This window comes from Saimiri boliviensis, chromosome 2 (assembly GCF_048565385.1).
Source record: "Saimiri boliviensis isolate mSaiBol1 chromosome 2, mSaiBol1.pri, whole genome shotgun sequence".
NCBI lineage: Eukaryota > Metazoa > Chordata > Mammalia > Primates > Cebidae > Saimiri > Saimiri boliviensis.
In genome coordinates this window covers 153798939-153815902 of record NC_133450.1, presented here as the reverse complement: position 1 = coordinate 153815902, position 16964 = coordinate 153798939, and the positions used below count along the sequence as shown (strand labels likewise).

Here is a 16964-nt window from a genome sequence, read left to right as displayed (position 1 = left end):
AGTTGATGAGCGTATGCTATGTGCCGCTTCCTTCGGAACACAATGGGGATACTATCCTTAGAGCTGCCATAATGTGCAACTCCAAGAGTTGCCATTTTCCTCACTCTGTAGTCTATATGACTGGTACCCTCTGGAGTAGTGCAGTTAATAGAATATGAAGGCTTTCTTTATGCAGAGACCCTGGCATTCTCTATGAGAGAGGCTGTGCACAGTGGGGAACAGATTCACAAACAGACTCATGTTATGTGTGAATTGGTGCATATGGTAATAAGAGCACAGAAGAAGGGAGCATCTGACTTTTCTTAGAATGGACTGGGATATCTGGGTTTTTCAGAGGAAGCTTTGCTCAAACAGAGTCTTGAAGGATCAATAGGAAATAGACAAGAAAAAGTTGGGTGATTTTCTGGGCCAAGCTGGCAGCCTGTGCAGAGGAACAGAGGTATGCAAAAGCATGCTACATTTACAAAACTTACAGATACTTGAGTATGACTGAAGTGTGAGATTCATGTGGGCATGTGATGAGGCAAAGCGTTTAACCTTCCTGTGCTTTACTTCCCTATTAATTAAAACCAAGAAAATAACACTACCTACCTCGTGGGGTTTTGTGAGTTTTGAATGAGATATCATCAATAAAATGCTTAGGTTAGGCTTGATATATAAAAATCACTGAACAAATGTAAGCTGCCGTTGTAGACGATGATCACAATGATATTACATAAGGTTGAAAAATTAGACAAAACTATATAGCCTGTGCTAAGAAGTTTTGACATAATACTGTTGGCTGGGAAAATTGTGAAGGATTTAAAAAAAAATACGATTCACAGCTCTGTAGATTTATAAACTCTGTGTCATCATTTGGCAAGGCTGATTAGATCCCATGAATTGATGCATACTACTCAAAATCATCAGAGAGACTGATGAAGAAAAATGCCATTTTATCAATTAACACTCAAAATAGAAACCACTCAGCATGCTGTGATAATTATGGCAATGAGGTGGTGTATTTCCTTCCCATGAATTGGTAAATCTCCTTGAGCTCCTGGGTTAACATCAAATGGTTTCTTAAGTGTGGATGAAGAGAGTCAGAGTAAATGTAGATAAATGCTTTGAAGGACTGGTGGATTAGCCTTGTTCACTTACTCCCTGTCTGCCAGAGAGATGAGAAACAGGACCTGGCTGACACCTTCTCTGGAAATGCTGGTGACATTCTGATTTTCTCCTCTCTCCTTTTACAGATAACCCTTTTTTGGGGGATATCCCTTCTACTATAACGACTTTTTTATTTTTTTCTTTTTGAATCACCACCTTTGTTTCAGCATCCTTTCAGGAGAAGTCGGTTTTCCAGTTCATACTGATTTTCTTTAATGTTGGCTACTCTTTGGCGAGATTTTGGGGTTTACTTTAATCTCCACAGTAAATGGTCTCCATAGTGTTCATCCATTCATTGCATTCAGCACCTAAGCAGTGAGTTATTTCTGGGAATAGTCAGTTCAGCCCATCCACTGTGGGAGCATTCACAGTACTATTGATTACTTAGGATGGCATTTCCACTTCTAAATGTCATCTTATTTTCCTAACTTGTCTTAATCATCTCTTACATTAGATTTTGAGATCCATTCTGAGTGAGGACCTGTAGTTAAATGAATGAGTTGGGAGTATAAGATTTGTTTTATGAAGTTGCTGTATTTGTATAATAATAAACTTAACTCATCAAGGTACTACTATAGGCCTTTAGAATTTGGGTATCTTTCTACTGAACGCTTTAGGGATATAAACATTTATTTTACTGGATTTTCATACTCCTGTTTAATGGTATAATGTTACCTTATGCATTCTACCAAGCATTGTAAGCTCAGACAAATTAAGCAATAATTTGTCAAAACAAAAAGTAGTAATGTTAGCAGAGACAAGTAAGTTATGCTAGTTACAGGTGATAAAGTTTTTCTTGTCCTTACTTTCATTCTGTGGTCTCTTAACCATAAACATCAATGTAGCAAAGAAAAATTGATTTTATGTTGGAAATTGTAATTACCTTGATTTCTTTAGCAATGGTTATTTACTGAAGAATTTTAAGCATATTTGACATTTGCATTTTAAAATAAAACTATTTTTTTTAAGTGAAGAAGGCCCATGTAAATTCCCTGCCTTTTAGAACATGCATTCTGAATATTGTTTTAAAGCATTTCAACAAAAATGCTTTGATGGAATGCTACAATCACTACTAATTTTCTTGAATTCACTTGCAGGTTATTTGCTCTTAATTTTTTTTTTAAAGTGAGTGTTTACCATGTTTTTGCTCCAAAGGAAATCAGTTACAATTGTTCATAATGGGTGCCTATTTAAAAATGAAAGCTCTGAGAAAAACTGCGTTTCTAATTTTTAATATTTCAAACATTACAGATGTTAGCATTGTGCTGAAACAGAACTTGCCACTAGTATCATTTTAATGGTCTATTCCATGGAGCAGTTGGAAATGAAACTGCATCAGAAAATATTTATTAAAATGATTATACTTTACTGAAAATTTGAGGGGGTACCTGCATTGCACTGAATTCTGTGTTCTAGTAAAATATTTCATAATGATGCCTAGTATAAATTTTTATTAATGCAACATGGAGAAAATGGTTGTTCTCTCTTGTCTGAGTTGGATTAAAGGAAAGTTCTAGCAGAGTGCCAGAGCTATTTTTAAATGTACAAGGTCTGCTTTTTAATTGTTTTTTAAATAAATTCTCCATCAAAATAGGACCTAATATTTTAAGAAATGAATAAAATTATGGCTATTTTGTGTTTAGAGAAATACTAATAGTTTATAGAAAGTGATTTGCCATTTATTGAGAAGGGCCAAAAGCACATTAAAATGTCTAATTTGTTAATTACTTTTAAAAAAGCAGATTTAAAAACCAAAACAGTGCCACTTTTTGTTACCAAAGTCTAAGGTTAGGAAGAATAATAATAGCAAGGTTGAAGCAGAGATGGAGAACAAGCACTGTCAGATCTGCTGGGAATGTCAATTGATGTAGACTTTCTCAAGGGTGATGTGTTTGCAAGAAGCCTTGATAATACATGTCCTCTGATCTAGCAGTTCCACTGCTGGGAATTAAACCTTAGGAAGTAATTGGACAAGGAGCCAAAAAATAAAGACAATGATATTAATGATACCATTGTTTCTAACCTCAAATATTGGAAACACCTTAAATTGCCATTAATAGATAATCAAATTATGATTTCTTTATTCATTGAGTACCTCGTAACTATATAAAATGATACTGTGTAGGAAAAGATGACATAATACGTAAGGAGGTGGCAAACTAGTATGTATAATATGATCTCATTTATGATTAAAAAGAATGTGCACTAGGCCGGGTGCGGTGGCTCAAGCCTGTAATCCCAGCACTTTGGGAGGCTGAGGCAGGTAGATCACGAGGTTAAGAGATCGAGACCATCCTGGTCAACGTGGTGAAACCCCGTCTCTACTAAAAATACAAAAAAAGTAGCTGGGCATGGTGGCGCATGCCTGTAATCTCAGCTACTCAGGAGGCTGAGGCAGGAGAATTGCCTGAACCCAGGAGGCGGAGGTTGCGGTGGGCCGAGATCGCGCCATTGCACTCCAGCCTGGGTAACAAGAGCGAAACTCCGTCTCAAAAAAAAAAAAAAAAAAAAAAGAATGTACACTAAAACTTGGTGGACAAGTCTTGGTTAACAAAATGTTAACAGAGGCTCCCACTGGATGATGGATTGCCAAAAACTTTTACTTTGTTTTTTGCTGTTTTTTATATATGAAATACAGATATTTGGTATAATCAAAAACGATTGTAATAAATGTATCGGTCTTTGAACTAGCACTTCTACTTTGAATAATCTGTCCAACAAAATCAATGTACAAACATGTTAAATAATGTTCAGTGCAGCATTGTTAAAAATAGTTGAAAAAAATTAATCTGCCTGCTTATTCCCTACTAGAAATATATGTAAGAAGGTCATGGAATAGCCATACTTCACAGCCATTGAAATTGAAGATGTAAGTCTGTATTTACTGATATGGAAAAGGTATTCACAACATATAATATGGAAAGGGCAAGTTAATAAACATTGCATGTATATAGATAGGAGGAGGTATGTATACAGATGAAAATCTGGAATACTTTTTATTACAATGTCAAAAGTAATTGTTTCCAGATGATGGGATTGTGGGTAATTTTCAACTTTTTTTCTATGTGTCTGTATTTTAAAAGTTTTGTACAATAAATATTTATTACCAAAACAAGTATAAATCAACAACATCAGATATCAAAAAAGAGAAGTAGCCAAAAAATATTGTTAAGTATTATGTGAAACACTGAAGACAGGTGAAGTGAGTGCTATTTCTAGGAAAATTCACTTTATTAAAGTGGCCTCAGGAGAGAGAGTCAGTAACCATTGAAAGAAATGAAAATCAAAAGGTGCTTTCTAAATTCAAAGTGCAGACCCCCAGATGGCCCCAGCAAATTCTTCAAACATTCGGGGATATTGATACTAAGTAGGCCAACTATGTAATTTATTGACAGGAGCTTTAATTGAGAGGATCAGTATAAACTAGAATGCCCCGTGTAAACCTGACAGATGGTCACATTACTATTTCAATTTTTTCTAAGTGTAGAGCAAAAGACAGACTTTTAAGATTTTTTAAGATACCAAAACTTCACAAAGATAGCTGGCATGGGCATGTGCCTGTATGTGCACTTACACTGCAGATCAATCTTGATGTAAAACCCTTTTATAAAATACCATCAAATAGAATTTACCAATGCAGGCTGGGTGCTGTGGCTCGTGCCTGTAATCCCAGCACTTTGGGAGGCTGAGGCAGGTGGATCTCTTGAGGTCAGGAGTTCAAGACGAACCTGGCCAACATAGTGAAGCCCCATCTCTACTAAAAACACAAAAATTAGCTGGGCATGGTGGCACACACCTGTAATCCCATCTACTTGGGAGGCTGAGGCAGGGCAACAGAGCGAGACTTTGTCTTAAAAAAAAAATAAAATTATTTAGCAATGCATTAAATAAACACCATGATCAAGTGGATACATCACAAGAATTTAGCTTGGCTAATATTGGAGAAGCCAGTACACGTATTATATGAAAAAGGAAAACCTGTGCGATCATCTTAATAGGTGCCAAAAATACTAAAATTCAATGCCTACTAGTACATTAATTTGTGCAGTGGTTACATGACTGAACTGTATTCTATAAAAGGGTGAATTTTAGTGCACTAAATTATATACCAGTAAAATAAACTTTTAAAGGAATAAATAAAAGCAGTTTATGGTAACAAAAAAAAATCGACACATATTTCTAAATAAAAAGAAAAAAATAAAACAGTAAAATAAGTAGAATGCATTCCCATTTAAATCAAATATATGATAAGAATGCTGACTTCCACTGAAATTATAAACCTTACATAGAAAGTACCAGTCAGGATATAAGAGATGGAAATAATAGCCATAAATATTGGGGCAGAAGTTGCAAGCTTAATATTATTTGCAGATGTTTGAATTGCACAGCTAGAAAGAATCAACTGAAAAATTACTGGAAACAACAAGAGAAATCAGTAAGATGGATGGCTAGTTATAACTATGTAGGTGGGAATAGAAGTGGGAAGAAAAGGAAAAAGTAGCTGTATACATGATCCATTAGGAGAAGTTCCTGAGTTTACACCATCATTCAGATGTATGTGATATACCCCAGGCCCTACGTTAAGCTCTGCAGGACACTTTACTTATAAGACACGGTGGCTGCCCTTTCTCAAAGAGCATGTAGCCAGAGACAGGAGTTGGGTATAAATAAAAATAACAAAGGACTTTATGGAGCAGTGATCATCAAGAGGCAGAAGAGGAATTCCCAGTCCTGAGGAAGGAAGGCACAGACTGTAAAAGTAAGGAGAGAGAAGAATGGGTTGTCAGAGGTCACAGCCTGTCCTCAGAGTCTAAACCAGCCTTTAGGAACCTTTTCATTAGGTCTACCCTATGTTTTACTTTTAAATTTGTTTTTTTAGTTGAATATTTACAAATGTTGAGTATTCCCCTTTTAAAAAAATCTAGATTTTAAACTTCTATTAAAAAGTTCGAAGCTTGGCTTTGCATCCTTTTCTGCAAAAGCAACAGCTGGGTGGAATTGAGCAGTGGCTCTCAGCACCCTTAGGTGCCTGGGGCTCTCCAGTCTGCTAAGTGAAAATGCTGTATTCTCTCAGTGCTGTCAGCCAACAGTTATCATCTGCTGTTGTCCCCTGGAGGCATTTCAATAGAAACCCCTGGTGCTGATAATAAAGTAGAGATACTGGGCAACCCTTCCCCACTCTTGCTCATAAAACAGTACCTTTAGAGATTGGCTAGTCATAGTTGCCCTGTTGGGAAAAGCCATGGAAGCCTTTGAACAAATGATGAGATCTTTGCTTCAGTAAATGTACAGTTTGTTTATTCCCAGTAACACATCCCTATTTCCCTTGTATTATTTTTTAAATTGAAAAATTATTTTAAAAATTAAGAGCTATCTTTGTGGGAAACTGGCCATTGTCTACATCTTCCTCAATGCATTCTTTCTTTTGAATCTGAGGCATGTGCAGAATGCTTTTTAGCCCTGGGAAATCTTTCTTTTCTTTGACACATCATTAAGATTAATTGAGCCTTTTGATTTTACATTTTCTAAGAGCAAATTAAGTAGGAAAAATGGGACAGGTTTTCACTGTCACTCGTGCTGTGCTGTGCTTTTTTCCAACTTACATTCTGTAGCTGATGGCCAGATCTGTGAAGTATTCTAAAAGCAGTAGTGTTAATTGCATTTTCCCTTCATTTTTGCTGAAGGGCAGATGTTTTTATGTTGTTAATGATGGGTCGGGTTAAACATAAGCAGCACACTGAAAGTGTAACTATTATTTATGAGAAAAGAACAACGTAATTTCCCCAGATTTGGCTAATCTAAAGCTAAGGTTTATTTTATAGACTTTAAACAAATATTTGTAACCTTTTATTTGTGCCTTTACTTCTATCCCCTCAATCCACTCTAGGCTTTTGGTCCCTTTTGTCTTTTCTTTTGTATCATTAGTATTTTTCTTACTAGTTGCTTCTCAGGAAAGAACAAATGTTAAAGAAATTCTGTCCTCAAGAACACTTCTGTGGCCTGTCACGGTGAAATGACATTGCTTGCTTTCCTCTTGTTCTTTGTGAAAATGCCTACCAGGGTACCTGGCGCCCAGTTGCAACTTGAAAAATATTTTTTCAATTTGAATTAGCCAAATTCTTGAGATAGGCAGGCCTGTCTCACTGCCTCCGGTTTCTTACCATCTGACAATGGTATGGCTCCTCTTTTCTGGGTTTTCCACACCTTGTCTCCTAGGCTTCTACTAGAGCTCTCTCTCCACATCACCAGTTCCTGCCCCTACCCCTGAAAAATCAACAATTCTTACTTCTTTAGCATTTCTGACAAGTGACCTCTGTCCTTCTTTATGCAACAAGCAGCCCTCATGGAATATAATCAGAAATAATCTTTATTTTTTCCCTTTCCTATAAATGTATTCAGTGGGGAATGGTCTTCCCTGGCTTTTGAATGCAAATTCAGGAACCATTCTTTCTTCTCACTCTTAGGCAATAAAATGTCCCACCACCATGTCAAATTACTGTTTCAAGCTGGTATCTCAAGTGTCCAGTAGTATGCAGTTAGCAAAGCCTCCAACTTCACTGTACCTACTCCTCTCCCTCAGGAAGGGGTGTGGCAGGTTAAAAATCTCAGCTCCTAAGGAGGGGCATGGTTCTCTTCCTTTCTTTTTCCTGCCTTTAGCCACCAGTTCTGCACCTTGCTGGTGTCTGACTTCTCAGGGTCAAAATAAGGACAAAGGAGAGAAGGACCTAGAATAGTTTGAGTATTGACTTGGTGGTCTGTAAAGATTGTTGTGCGATTCATCCTCAAAAGAAGTGCTGTAGCACAGGGTCCCCAGTCCCTGGGATGTGGACTGGAACCAGGCCACACAGTAGGAGGTGAGTGGTGGGCAAGCAGGTGTGACCGCCTGAGCCCCACCTCCTGTTGGATCAGTGGCAGCATTAGATTCTCATAGAAGCACAAACCGTATTATGAACTGTGCATGTGAGGAATCTAGGTTGCTCACTCCTTATGAAAATCTGATACCTAATGATCTGAGGTAGAATAGTTTCATCCCAAAACCATCCCCCTTCCACTGCCTACCCCATCCCATGGGAAAATGGCTTTCCATAAAACTGGTCTGGTGCCAGAAAGGTTGGGGACCACTGCTGTAGTGGGTTTGGGGTAGAACGGAGTTCATGTGTAGATGTGTTTGAAGAATCTGTGGAACATAATGTCTCATAAGTAACTGTATGTGACAGTCTGGAGATGTCAGCCCTACCTAGAGATAGAAATTTGAGAGATATCAGCATACTGATCATAGTTAAAACCATAGGAGTGGTTACTGTTGCATGGAGAAAGCGTTTACAGTGAAAGAGAAATCTAGAGAGCAGACATTAGGGAGCAATCCTTACAGCCTTAATAAAGCATCCTAGCTCTCTGTTGGATGCCTTTTTCACTCTGAAGAAATCATGGGCTCTTTCTGAACCTTAGATTCCTTGCTGATGAAAGTTAGTGAAGGTGATTTCTATAGTTACTTTCAGATCTGACATGTTGTGGTTCTGTCCCTTTGCATTAGTTTTCACAAGTGCTTTGGGACAAATACGGAATTTACTAATTGCTTAATTTTATAAACTTGCTAGTATCTATGTATCTATAAGCACATACAATTACATGGACCCCTCATTTATCTTTCTGATAAGGAGATGATTGTCCTGTATGCCTCGACTCCACCAACAGTCTTCAAAGAAAACCTGGAACACCATCAAAATGGCAGGTTCAAGGAACCCAAGTGTATTTCATGTGAGTCAATAGAGAGTGATGATTAAGAGTTCAGCCTCTGAAGCCAGACCCCCTTGGCTCAAATTCCTCTACCGTCACCTCAGGCAACTTAGTTAACCTCTCCTCTCTGTGTCTTATTTCCTCATCTTTAAAATGAAGGTAAGATTCCTAGAAATAGGTGTAGGAATTAAATGAGTTAATACACAAAATATTTAGAGAGGTACTTGGCACATAAGCCCTCACTAGGTGTGAACCATCATCATGTGACAATGATAATGATAAGACAGCCCTGTCTGATGAAAAGTGTCTTAATTGCAAGGGCTGAAGAAGGTTACTATCTCAGTCTTTTAGTTTTCACAAGGAGAGTGAAGAAGAAAAGTCTGTACCATTTCCTAGTAAGTGGGAACTTTCAGACGGCTGAACTCTGTGGGTGATAAAAATTCATTTCTTACTAACAAATTGAGCAGCAGGTGAAAAAGTTGTGGATACTGAAATACACTGAAATACAGTTGTATTAGGTTTATAAATTTGTATGAAGTAGGAGGAATTAGAACACACTGACTCTTAATATTTTTTTTCTTTTTGTTGGATTTACTGGTGTCATATTGAGCTCATAGGAAAGCTTCATGAGAAGAAAAATGCTCACTTTCTCCATAATAGGCTTTTTTTTTTTTTTTTGACAGAGTCTCACTCTGTCTCCCAGGCTGGAGTACAGTGGCATGATCTCAGCTTACTGCAACCTCCGCCTCCTGGGTTCAAGTGATTCTCCTGCCTCAGCATCCCAAGTAGCTGGGACTAAAGGTGCCTGCCACAACACCTGACTCATTTTTGTATTTTTAGTAGAGATGGAGTTTCATCATATTGACCAGGCTGTTCTTGAACTCCTAACCTTGTGATCCACCCACCTCGGCCTCCCAAAGTGCTGGGATTACAGGCATGAGCCACTGCACCTGGTCATGACTTTTTATCTTAAAGTGTCTCAGAGGCACTGGGCGTGGTGGTGTGCACCTATAATCCCAGCTACTTTTGGGAAGCTGAGGCAGGAGAATGGCTTGAACCCAGGAGATGGAGGTTGCAGTGAGCCAAGATCGTGCCACTGCACTCCAGCCTGGGTGATAGAGGGAGACTCTGTCTCAAAAAAAAAAAAAAAAAAAAAAAAAAGCAAGCATCTTAGAGGCTAAGACATTCTTGGCTGTAAAGTTGTCACCTTCTAAAACCAAAAAAATTCCCTAAGACATGTTGCTATGGAATTTTTAGGTTTGTGGCAGCCACTTCAAACTTCTTTTGAACATTTGACCTGCTCCTGAAAACATCCCTCTAGGTGTCAGCTACGTGAAGGGAAGGGCACACCTTAAGGAGCAGTAACTACTGAGACTTCTTATAACTTCTCTCAGTTTCTTCCTCTTTGCTCTTCTTATTTTGTCTGAGAGAGGCTGCGTTCAACCTGTTTGTCAGGCACAACCAAATATGTGCCCCCCGCCCTGCAGTTTATTGTATGCCAAGAAGGATGGTGACAGGACAGCAGTAATTCAAAATGGGGTTTTAAGTGAATAAATAAGAATAAGCCTCTGGGATTAGTCCCAATTGAAAAGTTCAGCGCTAGGGGGGAGGGTAGCTGCTACTATTGGGATTAACAAATGGCTTGCTGCAGGGAATAGTATTCACTGATCCTGCTACATTTTAGTTATTGGTAGCCTCTCTGCCCCAGTGCCCATCTCTTCCCAGACACACAAATTGTGCTGGCAAACATCTTAGAAGTGTGGTTTTGCTCAGTTATCCTACTCAGAAACTCTACCTGCTTGTATATGAACCTTCCAATTCATAGTTTTTAGACCACAGAAAATGTATAGCTCTACATTACTATACAGCCTTAGGGAAGAAGACAAAGAATTTCCTTTCACAGAATCAAACTATAGGAAAACAGAGGAAGCCTTCTGGTAAGGGTAGTAGATAAAAGGGTAGGATCATTTTGTGATCATAGCACTGAATATGTGAATAAAGAATTGTTATAGGGCCTTTACTGTTTGCAGGGCCTTTTATGGACACCATATTATTTTATCTTTACAGTAAAAAGGCTGCATCCCCACTTCATAAGTGACAAAGTGAAGCCTAGACAGGTTGACACACTTGCCCAGAGTCCCACTGCTGGAAGTATGATAATCTGACTCCAAGTTTGATTCTTTCCTTGCTGTGGACTTGCTGTGCACTAATGCACTGAGCTCTTAGGTTTCCCAAACACTTACCCAGCTGAATGGTGCAAGTATATAGATCCAAATAGATTAGCAGCCTTTGCATGTTTCAAAGTTAACTTTATACATTATCCATAAAGCCATCAGTTCTTTCCCCCCTCCTTGGCAAATGGATTAATCCTTCAAGAGACGGATGGCAGACAGGCAGAGAGAAGCATTTTGTCAAAGAAAGGGCTATCGATTGTACTCTTGGATTATGGCCTAGCAGGGGTTTAATGGCAAGAGAATACTCCAAAAAATGGACACGGCCTAAAATGTTTGAAATCAGTGAGGAACAAGGAGAGATATAACTCCTGTTTTCTATTCAATTCAAAAGACTTAAGCGAGAAGAGACTGAGAGTTAGATGGCTATTTTAATTTAATATCTTCTTTGATAGTCCCCCATGAAAAAAACTGAACAAAGTAACTACAATCCATAATTACTTGTTTACTTGAATTGTGCTGAGGGCCTAACCTGTAAGATTCTTCCATCAAGTCTTTGAGGCCCCTTTCTATGGGTTCACTGTCTCCATATGAAGGATATATCTCCATGCAATGGTGTGATGGCTTTTTACTTTATCAAAGGTGAGAGGGCTCGGTAGCCCCTTTGTACACTTCTACCTTGATTTTCTAATCTTTGCTGTTTCTCTGAAGTTTTAAGGATTAGATTAAGCAATTTGAAGGTAGATACCATGGAGAGTATCTGTACTTAATGGGCCCTCAATTTGTAAAATAAATGATTGGTAAGTTTCTGAGATCATCTATTACTTTCTTTCATCAGAATAACCAAATAAGTTCTTGGTGGCCAGAATTGTGTTCTTAAATACGATTCTTATTCCTCACATATGTTCTAACAGCCCACGCTGAGTTCCTATGATGCTACTTTAATTCTGTTCCATTTAATGAATTATGCTAGGAGGATACCACTGAGAAGACAACAGAGCCGACTTTGCTGGAACAAAATACACAAAGCTTGCAGTTGAGACAATAAAAGGCAATAAAATGAGCTTCATTTCCTCTTTATTGCTTTCTTAAAAGTAAGTAACTTTAAGGGTACTGTAGGAACAGGGCCAAGAAAAGCTGATTGTTCTAATCTTGGTGATCTGTAACTGGCTTCAGACGAGTCTCTAGGGTTTATGTGAGGTTGCTAGAGTCTACTGGTGTTTAGGGCCCCAATGAAATGCAACTTTAGGGGTGTTTGTGTTTCTCTTTTCTCTCTACTGTCAAGTTAGTGCTCTTCCACTGATACTGTTGTGTGTCAGATTTGGAAGCTCAGCATTCCAGTTTAGATTTCTGGTTAGTGTTTGAACAAAATATCTTCCTTCCAACTGAAGTACATATATTCTTATTCCATTCTCCTTCTCCATTTACATTCCATGCTGTTTTTGTCCATATCAAGAACATTTTGAGGTCTAACTTGATATAGTAACATGTATACATTTCAAGTAGTTTGATAATGTTTTCCATATGTGTACACTGTGTAAACTAGCACACAGATCAGAATATAGACATTTTCTTGCAGCCCCACCCAGTCAGTCTAAGGGTAATCACTATAGTAGTCCCCCTTCATCCAATGGGAAATGGTCCAAGACCCCCAGTGGATGCCTGAGACTGCAGAAACCAAATCCTATATATGCACGACTACATAGCACTAGAGCTAATTCGTCCTTCCATGTTTTATGTCTAGTGCCTCTTTTGTAGTTTTATCAATGTAGATTCTACTGGACATCTTCCAGAAGAGGCCAGTTTCCTCGCAATTGAAGTCTCACTTGTATAGTGTCCTTTTTCCTTGGTCAACTTCTTTAACTCTGCTGGAAATGTGGCAGCAGTTTCTTCATTGGCAGATGTAACCTCTCTACTGATTTTTATATTTGTCAGTCCAAACCTATTCCCAAATCAGTGTAATCATGACGTACTTGCAGTAAGTGGCTTGGTGTCATGTCACTCATTTCAGGGGATCCCTTGCTGAAATCTTCATATAGGCTCACTGCTTTCTGGTGCAATACATTGCCACCATTTGGATCGCTTTCTATTCATGTCTTCCACCCACAAATTTGATGCCCTTTCCATCTTCACTAAGCACTTACCAAACACTATCACCATTATGTTTGCAGTTTGAGGTGCGACAGCAAAACTAGCACAAATTTCTTTTTCCTTCTTCACAACTTCATGGATAGAGGATTTGTTCTTACCACAGATCTTAGCAATTTCAGCATATTATTTTTTTTTTCACCCTTTCACTTAAAGCACTTTACAGCTTCTATTTGGCATATTACAATTGCCAGCATCACTACTTTTGTGCTTTGGGGCCACTGTTAAGTAAAGTAAGAATTACTCAAATATAAGAACTGCTACAGCAGTCAATCTGGTAACTGATATGGCTACTAAATGACTAATGGGCCAGAGCACAGACAGCATGGATGCACTGGTTGTGGAGATGATTCATGTCCCGGGTCAGATGGAGTGCAATGGCACCAGATTTCATCATGCCACTCACTCACAGCAGCATGTAATTTAAAACTCATTAACTGTTTTTTTTTTTTCTGGAATTTTCCATTTAATATTTTTGGACCAACATTGGCCACAGGTTAACTGAAACTGTGGGTAAGAGGGACTACTGTATTTTGACTTCTACCTCCATAAGTTGGTTTTGGCTGTTTGGGGACTTCATAACACTGAAGTCATAGTGTATGTAATTCTTCTGTACTTAATTTCTTTAATTCTGCATTATACTGTAACTCATCCATGTTGTTGAGTAGAGTTACATTGTATAATTCAACTGTTTATGGTTGTTTGAATCTGGAGCTATTACGAGTAATAATAATGCAAGAAACATTCTTGTGCATGTCTTTTAGTAGACATATGAGCTCATTTCTCTTGGTTATATAGTCAGGAGCAGGATTCCTTAGTCGTAGGATATAAATATATTTTCTTTTAATAGGTACTGTCAAACATTTTTCCTAAGTGGTTATAGCAGTTAAACCCGAAGTTCCTATCCTTTTAGAGCATAGTTTTTTTCTGCCATATTTTTACTGGAGTTTGGTGATGCTAATTAACGTGGAATTTTGAGGCATTTGCCAGCCCATCCCAGATTATACACCACACACATTCGTATTTTACATTCATTCAATAAGGATTCAGAGGTGGGAATTTGCCTTGTCATATGCTTGGAGATTTAATAGTGAAAAATTGCCCTTAGCAATTAAAAGAAAACTATCTGATAATAGTATTTTTCTAAGTGCCTATTCTCTGCTAGGCACTTCAGTCCCATTTCTTCCTTATTGCAATCTTATAAATTAGATATTAGATTGGGATTTTGTCCTAATTCTAGATATCATGATGTTCATTTTTAAGCCACTTTGTTTATTTATTTTAATTTTATAAGATGGGGTCTCTCTCTCTCTTGCCCAGGCTGGCCATGAACTCCTGGGCTCAAGTGATGCTTCCACCTCAGCCTTCCAAAATGCTGGGAATACAGGCATGAGCTACCATGCCCAACCCTCAACTATTTATTTTTAACCTAAAAGCAAGTAATAGTTTTAGAAAATCTATTATTAATCACAATAAAATTTAACTATTGAATAGCTGTCTGGTTTTGTGGCTTAGGAGCGAAGATGAATCTTGACTAAGTGTGGTATTGAATTCATAGGGTGAAACGAGAAGGGGGAAATGACCCAGGGAGGTTCCTTGGATCCTGCAGCCTGTATTGCATTTTATGACTGTTATTTTCTCTCATTTGTCCTTGATTCCTTCTAAAGGAGGCAGTAACTCAATATATTAAACACTGCCCAGAATCCTCAGTGCTGAACATTTTAATTCTCCCAAATGTTTATCAGCATATGGTTGAAAAAGAAAACCTAGGGCTTTGGTTTCTTAGTTCACATAATGGGTAGTTCCAGTAATACACCTCCAAGGGCTGGAGGACACTCTGAATAATAATAATATTCCTGATATTTTAAAAATGTGTTAAAGTATGGAGCTCTTAGAATCAGTCTAGAAATGCCTGCTAGACTGGATTTTCTTTTTTTTCTTTTTTTTGACATGGAGTTTTGTTCTTGTTACCCAGGCTGGAGTGCAATGGTGCGATCTCAGCTCACCACAACCTCCGCCTCCTGGGTTCAGGCAATTCTCCTGCCTCAGCCTCCTGAGTAGCTGGGATTACAGGCACATGCCACCATGCCCAGCTAATGTTTTGTATTTTTAGTAGAGACAGGGTTTCACCATGTTGACCAGGATGGTCTCGATCTCTTGACCTCGTGATCCACCCGCCTCGGCCTCCCAAAGTGCTGGGATTACAGGCTTGAGCCACCGCGCCTGGCTAGACTGGATTTTCAAGTAATAGAGTTCTCTTCCCTTTTAGAGAAAGCTGTATTAATCCATTCTTTCATTCATTCTTTATCGTGCATTCACACAATGATTCAGCAAGTACTTATTAAGTACTATGTGCCAGCCCCTGTTCTAGATATTAAGCATATAACAGAAAACAGTGAACAAAGCAAAGGTCTTGCCTTGTGAAGCTTATCTTCTCAGGAGAGAAAGAATCAGGAAAATGTATACATATGTCATGTTGTACTTGGAGGAAAATAAAAACAGAGTAAGGGGCAATAGGAATGTAGGCTTGGTGTTGAGAACTGCTGTTGCTTTTTATAAGGGACAGTTATAAAAAGCCTTTCAGTCTGTATTAATATTTGTGCTGGGATCTGAAGGGACTGAGTCATGTGGATAGCCACATGACTCATTGGAGATAACCAAATAAAATAGATTTTTTTTGTGGGCTTATCACCATCCTTGTATTTTATTAGTAAAGGTAATTATTACATTTATCCAGACATGGATGAACAATATCTGGCACATTTGAGCCACATTGATAATGATTTAGAAATACTCAAGTTAACAGTAGTATGCTGTGGGTATTATAAAGTGAGTTCTATAATACTATTTTCTACTTCCCTAATATTAATTTTTTGTAGACATTTCCTTCTCTCTCCCGTTTTATTGAATAATTTGTACCATTCTTTCAGCCACTCACGGTTGAACTTCAGTCATTTGTGTCTCCTCGTCATCCTCTGCACATTCTTGCTGTTAGGTTCTGTTATTGCCTTGTCTCCCAAATCCATCTCCTTCTGCCTTTCCCCACTTTGGTTTTAGATTTTTCTTTCATCTCAGAATTAGCCATCCTTCTCTAATTCATGTGAAATTCTTTCTCTTTAATCAATGTGAAATTCAGAAAAAAGAACATAGGTTTTCAAAATGAGTCCTTGATGCAAATTGATTCAGATCTTTGTTCTTCTGTGTACTGGCTATAGTGCCTTTTGCAATGTTTGAACCTCAAGCATTCCTTTATAAAATGAGCATAACAATATTTAATTTATAAGACTTCAGTGAGGATTAAGTGGGACTGTGGAGTGTTTAAAGTGCCTAGCAGGGAGTAAGCACTGAGAAAATGTCGATCCTTTCCAACATCTGTTCTTCTGCTTCAGATCTCTTAATTTTTACAACTCTAAATGTGCTCTTTTCCTCTCTCAGTAAATAATACTACCATCTCACTAGTTTAAATAAAACAAGCATGAGTCTCCGAATAATCTATTTCTTTCACAGTCTAAATTACTCCATCTGCAAATCCTATTGGTTCTAACTCAACACATATCTTCAGTCTCTCTACTTCTCTCCATTGCCACTGCTATAACCCTAGTCCAAGAATCTTATCTGTACTGTTGCCATGGGTTCGGAATCCATCCTTCTGCCTCCAGTCTGGTCCTCTTTCAGCCTGTTTTCCACAGAGCCTAAGTGATATTTAAAACATAAACCAGATAATGTCAGTCCCCTACTCAAAATCTTCCAGTGGCTTTT

General features: G+C 38.1%; 1 protein-coding gene across 3 annotated transcripts in view; it reads left to right on the top strand.

Annotated features, from left to right (window-relative positions):
- Positions 1–16964, top strand: part of PIP5K1B (phosphatidylinositol-4-phosphate 5-kinase type 1 beta) — a 488372-nt gene that overhangs the window by 226080 nt on the left and 245328 nt on the right. The gene's annotated exons all lie outside the window — the stretch shown is intronic.